General features: G+C 35.3%; 1 long non-coding RNA gene across 1 annotated transcript; it reads left to right on the top strand.

Annotated features, from left to right (window-relative positions):
• Positions 1 to 1,098: 1,098 nt before the first annotated feature.
• Positions 1,099 to 6,315, top strand: LOC143249519 (uncharacterized). The gene is made up of 2 exons (XR_013027813.1): positions 1,099 to 1,434; positions 1,885 to 6,315. It is a non-coding gene; the product is annotated as an uncharacterized LOC143249519 (long non-coding RNA).
• The last annotated feature ends 2,804 nt before the right edge of the window (positions 6,316 to 9,119 follow it).

The raw sequence follows: 9,119 nt of genomic DNA, 5'->3' as shown, positions 1-9,119 counted from the left end.
TTTTTAACAGCTTAAGTGGCCCCGACTCATTGCTTGAGAATTTTTTTTTAACCTCTAACTCAACTGTTTTCATTTAATGTTCCTTATAGCATTACATCGAATGTAAGTCCAGTTTTCTTGGGCTAACATGTAAACGTTGACGTCAGAGAGACTGCGTTAAATGTAAGCGTGATTTGTGTTGTTGTTGTTTCCAAAATCCGGAAGTAACGTGTTTGAAAAATTGTCAGCTCCATCGTGTGAAGGACAAACAATATTATTCATCTTTCTATACGTATATGTTCATTTCAAGACATATTCAGTCACAAATCAGTTGGTTTCAGCTAAGATAACTTTATCTGAGTCATTGGATTGGAAGAAGATTTTTTTTGAAAATTAAAAGCATTTGTTTACAAGTTTGTTTGATGTTAAGGTACATATTGGGCTATCTGTTTTCTTCCCATCAGGGTTGTCGAAACAGTTTCTAGGATTGTAAGTTGGGAGACAAACCGCTGTGCCACTTGGAGGCACGTTTTTTAATATAGTTTGAAATATCTTTATTTATTCTAAAATGATTTTATAGACTTTATAAATGAGAACATGCGTTCATACGAATGCTTTTTAAATTCAAGTCATAATAATTTTCTGTATCCTTAGTTTCAACCATATCCTTTTATTCTAAGTTAATCAGCCAATGCCTGAGAAATAATAGAACTTAAAATCATACATAAGTCAAAAATTATTTGATTGGTGTAAATAGGAAAAACCTGATTTGATTGTGCAAATTTACAATGAAGGTTTTTGTGTAATCCAGGTAATGTTGCCCTTTAAGAATTTATGTCCTGAGCAGTTTAGGGCTTCAAAATATTCTAAAACTATTATTTCGTCACGCACCTATTGTAAAATGTTCGCTATCAGTAAAGTTATTTGCATATGTAATGCTTCCCTCATTAAAATAAAAATCTGTTTTATATATAAAGTTTAGCATAAATATCGATCATCACTACAGTTGGGCACGAATTTGCGACAAACCGTTCGTGTACTGTTGGAACAGGCTCAATTAAAAATAAACAATGCAAAAGTATGGCGTATACTGGAAGCGATAACGTAATCTACGTTTGTTTCTGGCATTGATAAATGGCCTTTGCTACTTACATCTTTTCAACTTCGAGGGGGAAAGAAATATATTACGCCATTTTGGTAATTAGAAGTTGTTGTGAAATTTGTGGGTGATGATGACGGTTTAGGAGAAAAGTATTGGCTTACTTAGTGTCATATATAAATACCCTCTTTCCCTTTCTCACATACAAAAGCATCTGGTCTCGACAGGAGACAATGTACATTAAGTCGCATTAAACAAGAATGAGTAAAAAGAGTCATGTGATGACTGGAGCTGCTGACAAGTTACTGTGTCATGTGGATCTTGGAAGGATACAAGCTGCTCATTTAGTCAGAAAGGTACAAGATAAGTTAGAGAAAAAATGATTATATTCACGTATTTTAACAAGACCAACTAGGACTATATTCTCATGAATCTCGTTTTTTTTTTATCCATACAGTAGTTTATTTTTGATTTTCCTTTTTTCGTTTTTCAAATTCAATAAACATGGAATTTTTCATTGAGAAGCTATGAAAATAGGTATAACTGAATTTCTCAATGACTTGGTGTTAAACCAACAAAATCCAATCATAATGACAATCAGATGAATTAAAAAATAACTTGTGTTTTCTATACTCTTTGACTATAGGTCGAGTACTTGTTATATCAAACTGCTAAAACATTACCTGGAAAATGAATATCAAGTTTATGTCTCATTATTATTTGTTGTAGTAAAATAATTATCAAATATGCATCGTTCCAATCCCATGTGTATTGATTGTGTTGTTTTTTTTAAATTTCGCACAAAGCTACACGAGGGCTATCTGCGCTAGTCATCCATAATTTAGCAGTGAAAGATTGGAGGAAAGTCAGCTAGTCATCACCACCCACCGCCAACTATTGGGCTACTATTTTACCAACGACTGGTGGAATTGACCATCACATTATAACGCCCCCACAACTAAAAGGGCGAGCATATTTGGTTTGATGTGTTTTGATTTCTTTTTTTCTTTTGCTTATTTATACCACATGCAGTACATGGTGTGGGTGACACTAGCGAGTTTCAAATTAACCACACTCGTAAATTTGTAACTTAGACAAACAAATAATCCTATAAAAGGTATACCCTTGCATCCTTTGATAATATTATCTCAAGATCTTACAAGTTGTTTCTTATTGTCATACATATTGTACAAAATCTCATACATGTAAACAGATTTTAAAGTAAACGTGACATTAAAATAAAACGCCTTCACCTAGTTTACATTATATGTTTTGTTTAACTTTAATACTAAGTACACCACGTTGGATGTACTTGCACCTTACTACACTTCAAATTCATATTACATAGCACAGAAACGTCTATGATACACTGTAACTCACTCACTATTTTAACTCCTTGTAAACACAACGTCGTATCCTTCCAACACCAATTGTTTTGATTCTGTTTTTACTTGTACTTTCTGGAGTGCATATGTGCTTTCTCCTGTTTCAGACCACTGATTCAACCTTTCTCATGCAAATTATAGATTTTCATTACTAGAAAAATTACGAATGTTCTCGAAATTACGAGAACAATCAAGAAGCACTTTGAAAAACTGTATAAGCCACCAAGAAACCTAATTTGCTATCGTTTACTTGTTTGGTTTGTTTGAAGTTGAGCACAAATCAATTCAATGGGCTACCCGTGCTCTGCCCACCACCAGTATCGAAACCTGGTTTCTAGCAGTATAAGTCCGCAGACATACCGCTGTGCCACTGTGATGAGTCCATCGTTTACTGTGTAGTCAAGTATATACTAAGTAACACTGTAATTACACACCTCGTTCCAAAGATGAAAGTTCAAATAAAAACAAGTGACGTAGATCCATTATCCAATGATTGGGACGTGATAGCACAGCTAATGTGATAAAACAAAACATATAGCGGATCATAAAGAGAAAATGATATTGATCAAGTTGAAGAGCAGCACGAGGTAACAAGCGACGCTTCATTTGAGCCACAACCGGAGGATGAAGCATCACTTCATTGATTATGCTACTCATGTAAGAAAGTATTATAAAATAACACATGAGTGAATAAAACATGTTATAATATGTCAACCACACTGTGTCTGCCATATCCAGTACCTACGAGGCCTTTCGTTCAGTACCAAGACTGGGATACGAGAATATATTATTGGTTTTGAATTTCGAGCAAAGCTACACGAGGGCTATCTGCGTTAGCCGTCCCTAATTTAGCAGTGTAAGACTAGAGAGAAGGCAGCTAGTTATCAATATCCACCGCACATTCTTGGGCTACTATTCTACCAATGAATAGTGGGACTGATCGTCCATTATACTGCCCCCACAGCTGTAAAAGCGAAGATGTTTGGTATCACGGGAATTCGAATCTGCGATCCTCAGATTACAAATCGAGTGCTTTAACACCTGGCCATGCAGGGCCAACTTACATCTTTGTTTTGTTAGAAATATTGAACATAATAACTTTCTAAATGTCTTAATTTTCATATTTATTATTTCTCGCGAAATTATTTCAGGATTTCTCACGAAACTAACACAGGCTCTAAGAATGTAACTAGAGAATAAATCCTTTGTTTTAACGTTATAAGTTCAGTTGCAAAAGTTGATAAAGCACTCTCCCTTAAATATTTGTACACAGCATTTTTATGATATTTCATAAATTCTCCCATATCAAATTGTTCAGTGAGATTTTGTGAATCAATTAAAAAGATGAAAAGAAATGTACTTCCACGTTTTATAATACTTTTTATCTTAAATGCTATGACGTATTTCTGTTTAAAAAGTGCTACCTACAGAATTCACGATGACATATTTTTCACGATAATGTTTCACATAGTTACGCTTATTCAAGCCATTGTTACATAAATCTCCTAATGAAACGACCCGACACGATCAGATGGCTAAGGCACTCAACTCATATGGTCGCTGGCTCGAATCCCCGTCACACCAAACATCTTCGTCCTTTCAGCCGTGGGGGCGTTATAATGTAACGGTCTATCCCACTATTCGTTGGTAAAAAGAGTAGTCCAAGAACTGGCGGTGGGTGGTGATGACTAGCTGCATTCTCTCTAGTCTTATATTATAAGTTAGGGATAGCTAGTGCAGATAGCCCTCGAGTAGCTTTGTGCGAAATTCGAAACAAACCAATCCTAAAGAAATATTACATGACACGGAACTCTTTAGATTATAAACGTTAATCAGGTTATTCTTGTTGCAACTCTATAAACAGTTTAAGTTCATGATATTAATCCATTTCTTGACTTTTTTAACAACATTTTAGAAAGTATTTGTAGATTGAAGCGTCCGTATTAGTAAGCGATGGAACTAAATTATAGAATGGCGATTTTTTGTCATGAAAGTAATCATGTCTTTTTTTTTAATGAACTAGTTTTAAGGTTATTCAAACTTTTTTATTAATAGAGTTTGTAACTATCTTCCTTTTTTGTTTTCTATGCGCCGAAACTGTATGTAACACAGTAATTTCTAATTACATAGAGACAAGTATATATAAACGACAAGTGCTTTCCCCTGAAGACGACAAACCAAACTATTTTAAAATCGAAGCTCATTTCCAGTTCCTTTGCGAATAGATTACTCTTTTAAATTCCTAATTTATATGCACTGCTCTTATCTAATCACTAGACTGACTTCTTAGTGAATGGCTTATCAATTATTTCAAGAAAAACGTAAAACCGCCTTATTTTTATTACGTCATTCAAGTTTATAAGAACAAAATTGCATTATAATCTTCAGTTTATCAGCTACGCATATAATAATAATTATTTTTATTCACATATTTTGGTAAATAAGCTACTTAAATATTATCGTGCTATAATATTTTTCTGATTTAGTCAACCTTTTCAACATCGTATTAAAATAAACTAGTTTGTAATCCTTTCTCTAATTACGTTTCATTTTTTGTTATCGTTTCTATTCAACGAGTAACAGGACAACCATCTAAAGCGTTACCTAATGACAGCAGAAAGTATATGATAACGCTAACTAACAGATTCATGTATAGAGTGCTATTGTAAAACAATTTTGAAATAAATATCACCAAAATTTATCAATAAACAATTTTCAGTTATTCTATAAACCTGGACGTGATATTAATCGTAAGGCTAACGATACTTCTGTCCTTTTTTTGTGTGTGAGTGTTGTTTTTTAAACACATAATCCCATTCGAACGTGCTTTGAACTCGTATAAATAAAATGTGGTTCCGAAAGCATGTTCTTTGACCTAAATCACACTTTACTGTTAACGTTGTGTAAAACAAATGTGTCATGCAAAACAAGTTTTTGTTGGCATTATATCTTAATTTGCCGCTAATACTAACACTTTACGTTCCTAATTGGGTGATAGAGATTTGGCATGATTATAAAACTTTCATGTAAAACATCTACTGAAATATAAAAATAATCACCTGGCTTGTGAGTCTGAAAAGCCGCTGTCGTACATAAAGTTAAGTAAAAATGAGGACAGATCACATACGTGGTATTTTGGTTAGAGATTTGTATGAAAGTAAGTTTGCTCCGGCGATAGCTGAACAATAAAAATTAGATTTGTTTCACAGACGAAATCATATCTAAATATTTTATTAAGAATTACACATAAACAACGATTACTGAAACAGTTACGTTACACTTAAACAAATTACGAGAACTAATTAAGATCATGTGAACACAACTTTATTAAGACGAAGACTTCACTGAAACTAAAACAATAAATAACAGATTTGGAACACAGCATCAACCTTCCTAGTTGAACTGTTGGCTCAGCATGGCCAGGTGGTTACGGGTTCGAATCTCCGTCACACCAAACATCTTCGCCCTTTCATCCGTGGGGGCGTTATAATGTGACGGTCAATCCCACTATTAGTTGGTAAAAGAGTAGCCCAAGAGTTGGCAGTGGGTGGTGATGACTAGCTGCTTTCCCTCTAGTCTTACACTGCTAAATTACGAACTGCTAGCGCAGATAGCCCTCGTGCAGCTTTGCGTGAAATTCAAAACAAACCAAACCAAACCTAGTTGAGCTATCGTGTGCAAAGTATAGGTTAATGGTTGTTTTACTACCTTCAGTAGATGTCAGGGCATGGACCACAAAATGATATTTTTCTACCTATTGGCTCTAATGTGTTCAAGACGATCGACCTCAACCATATGCTACACCACAGCAACTTCTTGGACTTTACTAACAATTCATTTGTGATTTCTGCTTGTAAATTAATATGTACTAAATCTTTAAAGCTCATGTAATGGGGAGTCAGCTAATTCAACAAATCATTTAGAAATTTGCCTGTGAAAATATCCTGATCTGTAAGAGTCAGATCGGGGTATGCTGCATGCCATCTGCATGGATGAACAGGAATTCTTTTATTTTCCCACATCAAACTTTAGGTTTAGTCTGTTATATTACATTTTTATATTTCTCTTCAGACTATGAATACCGTGTTTCACCGATTTATATGTTCCTAGCTTCAACACAATCAAGTGCAGCTCTGGTGATACTGAAGAGCACATATTGTATAGCTTGATTCAGAGCCCAAGTATTTCAGACTGCAACGTGCTTGAAATATTTTAGATTTTGGTCAACCCATAGAAGGTTAAGAGTATGATCTGTTTCATCTCGCTATCAGACATGGCAATGAGATGAAGTGACTTAGATTTATCCTTTCTTCCCACCTTTAAGACATTATCATCCACAATACACTTCAATTTTTGTTGCATCTGGGTGATTAAATAGCGATATGTAATAAATCTAAAGGAAATTGTTTTCACAAAACAGTAAAAAATATTCCATCAGCCTTATTTTCCTTGCCTCTAATAATGATCGGTACACTAAGCTGGGTGATGACGTTTTGCCATTCAAACAGGTCATTTTTAGCTGTTTCTTCACTGGGCCTCATTGCATCTCTTTGTGGTGGGTGTGACACGCTCATATTTGTTGACTTACTTCGCTGAGTGGCTCAAAGGTGTGGTTTCAACACCATAACCTCTGTCCTTGGGCCCATCAAGGGTAGAAATTTCAGAAAGATTCTAATTATTACTGTTGGTTAGTTACTGACTGGTAGAAAAATAGTCATCCCTTGAAGTGTATATTATAACAATTGAGATCTAACAAGTGACTCTGCCTCAACTATCTTGGTACTTTAGATAATATCTAGTTTCCTTCTTCCAAAAATAGTTCAGTCTATATTAAAACAACTATACTTTACACCTAGCAACCTGGTAGTAGAGCACAAGACAAAGAGTAAAGAACAAAACTGAGGAACAGTAGGAATGTAATAAACTAGTATTGATCTTCACAAACAAATACTGGTCACAGCACCAATTTTTTTTCTTTCTCTCCTAAACTACCTCACGGCATTCTTAAATAAACATGCATAACAAATAGGCCTGTCATGGCTAATTGGTTAGACATCTTGACTTGAAATCTGAGGGTCGCGAGTTCGAATCTCCCGTTCCACCAAACATGCTCTTCTTTTCAGCTGTGGGTGTGCTACAATGTACGGTCAAAACCACTATTCTTTGATAAAATAGTAGTACAAGAGTTGGCGGTAGATAGTGATAATTAGCTGCCTTTCCGCCAATCATACACTGCTAAATTATGAATGACTAGCACAGATAACCCTCGTGTAGCTTTGCGCAAAATTCAAACGAATTCACTATCTCTGTATCTGAATCCTAAAAAGGAATCACCAACATATAACTCACCATATTTGGTGTTATTTGCTGTATTATAACTACCGTCTAAAGTTTATTTTGTTTTGGCACAACATTTTCATTATTTGTTAAAACCTGATTTTTACTGAAAATATACATCCGAATTAACATTATTTGGATTAATGCTCCACTTATTTTTCAAGGAGAATATAATATTTTGTTGCTAAAATTTAGAATTTTAGTTGCATTTTCTTTTATAAGAAACATATTTAAGGCTCTAAACTGTTTTTAATGTAATGTCAGCTTGTTGTTACGTTTTTTGTTCTTGTTTTTTTTCCTAAGGGGATATTGCATAGGCCAAACTTTCAAAACCCTTCTTTAGTAGGGTCCGGCATGGCCAGGTGGTTAAGGCACTCGACTCGTAATCCAAGAGTCGCGGGATTGAATCCCTGTCACACCAAACATGCTAGCCTTTTCAGCCGTGGAAGCGTTATAATGTGACGGTCAGTCCTACTATTCGTTGGTAAAGAGTAGCCCAAGAGTTTGCGGTGGATGGTGATGACTAGCTGCCTTCCCTCTAATCTTACATTGCTAAATTAGGGACGACTAGCGCAGATATCTCTCGAGTAGCTTTGCGCGAAATTTAAAACAAAACAAACAAACGTTCTTTAGTGACTCATTTATTTTGCTGTTACTTATGTGTTTTTCATACGTGTTACATACCTTAATTAACAGAAAAAATTATAAATTCGTGTAAAATAGAAACAAATAAACATTGCGCTTTGGCAGTTGGACAAATACAACAATAAATTCGTCATTATCGACTTTTGGACATTACATCTCACATTTTAGAGGTCAGTGCCAAACACAGGTCGCAGCCAGGAAGGTTGGGGCTCAGGAAAAGCCCTTAGAAAAGCTTTCCTCGCAAATTCCAGTGAAGGCAGATTGACCTTATATGCTGTGTGAACATTCTTTTAGCTGTTTTTGCTTAAAAAAAACTTTACGTAGTAACTAATAAATAATATATAATTTCAGTAGTTGTTTATAAGTGCAGTAGACCTATAATTTGTTTTTTTTATTTCGTGCAAAAATACATGAGGGCTATCTGCGCTAGCCGTTCTTAATTTAGCAGTGTAAGATTAGAGGGAAGGCAGCTAGTCATCACCACCCACCGTCAACTCTTGGGTTACTCTTTTACCAACGAATAGTGGGATTGACCGTAACATTATAACGTCCCCACGGCTGAAGGGCGAGCATGTTTGGCGCGACGGGGATGTGAACCCGCGACCCTCAGATTACGAGTCGCACGCCTTAACACGCTTGGCCATGCCGGGCCTGTTGCGTGTTGTAAACGTCCA

This window comes from Tachypleus tridentatus, chromosome 4, assembly GCF_004210375.1.
Source record: "Tachypleus tridentatus isolate NWPU-2018 chromosome 4, ASM421037v1, whole genome shotgun sequence".
Lineage (NCBI taxonomy): Eukaryota > Metazoa > Arthropoda > Merostomata > Xiphosura > Limulidae > Tachypleus > Tachypleus tridentatus.
This window is presented reverse-complemented; position numbering and strand designations above follow the sequence as displayed.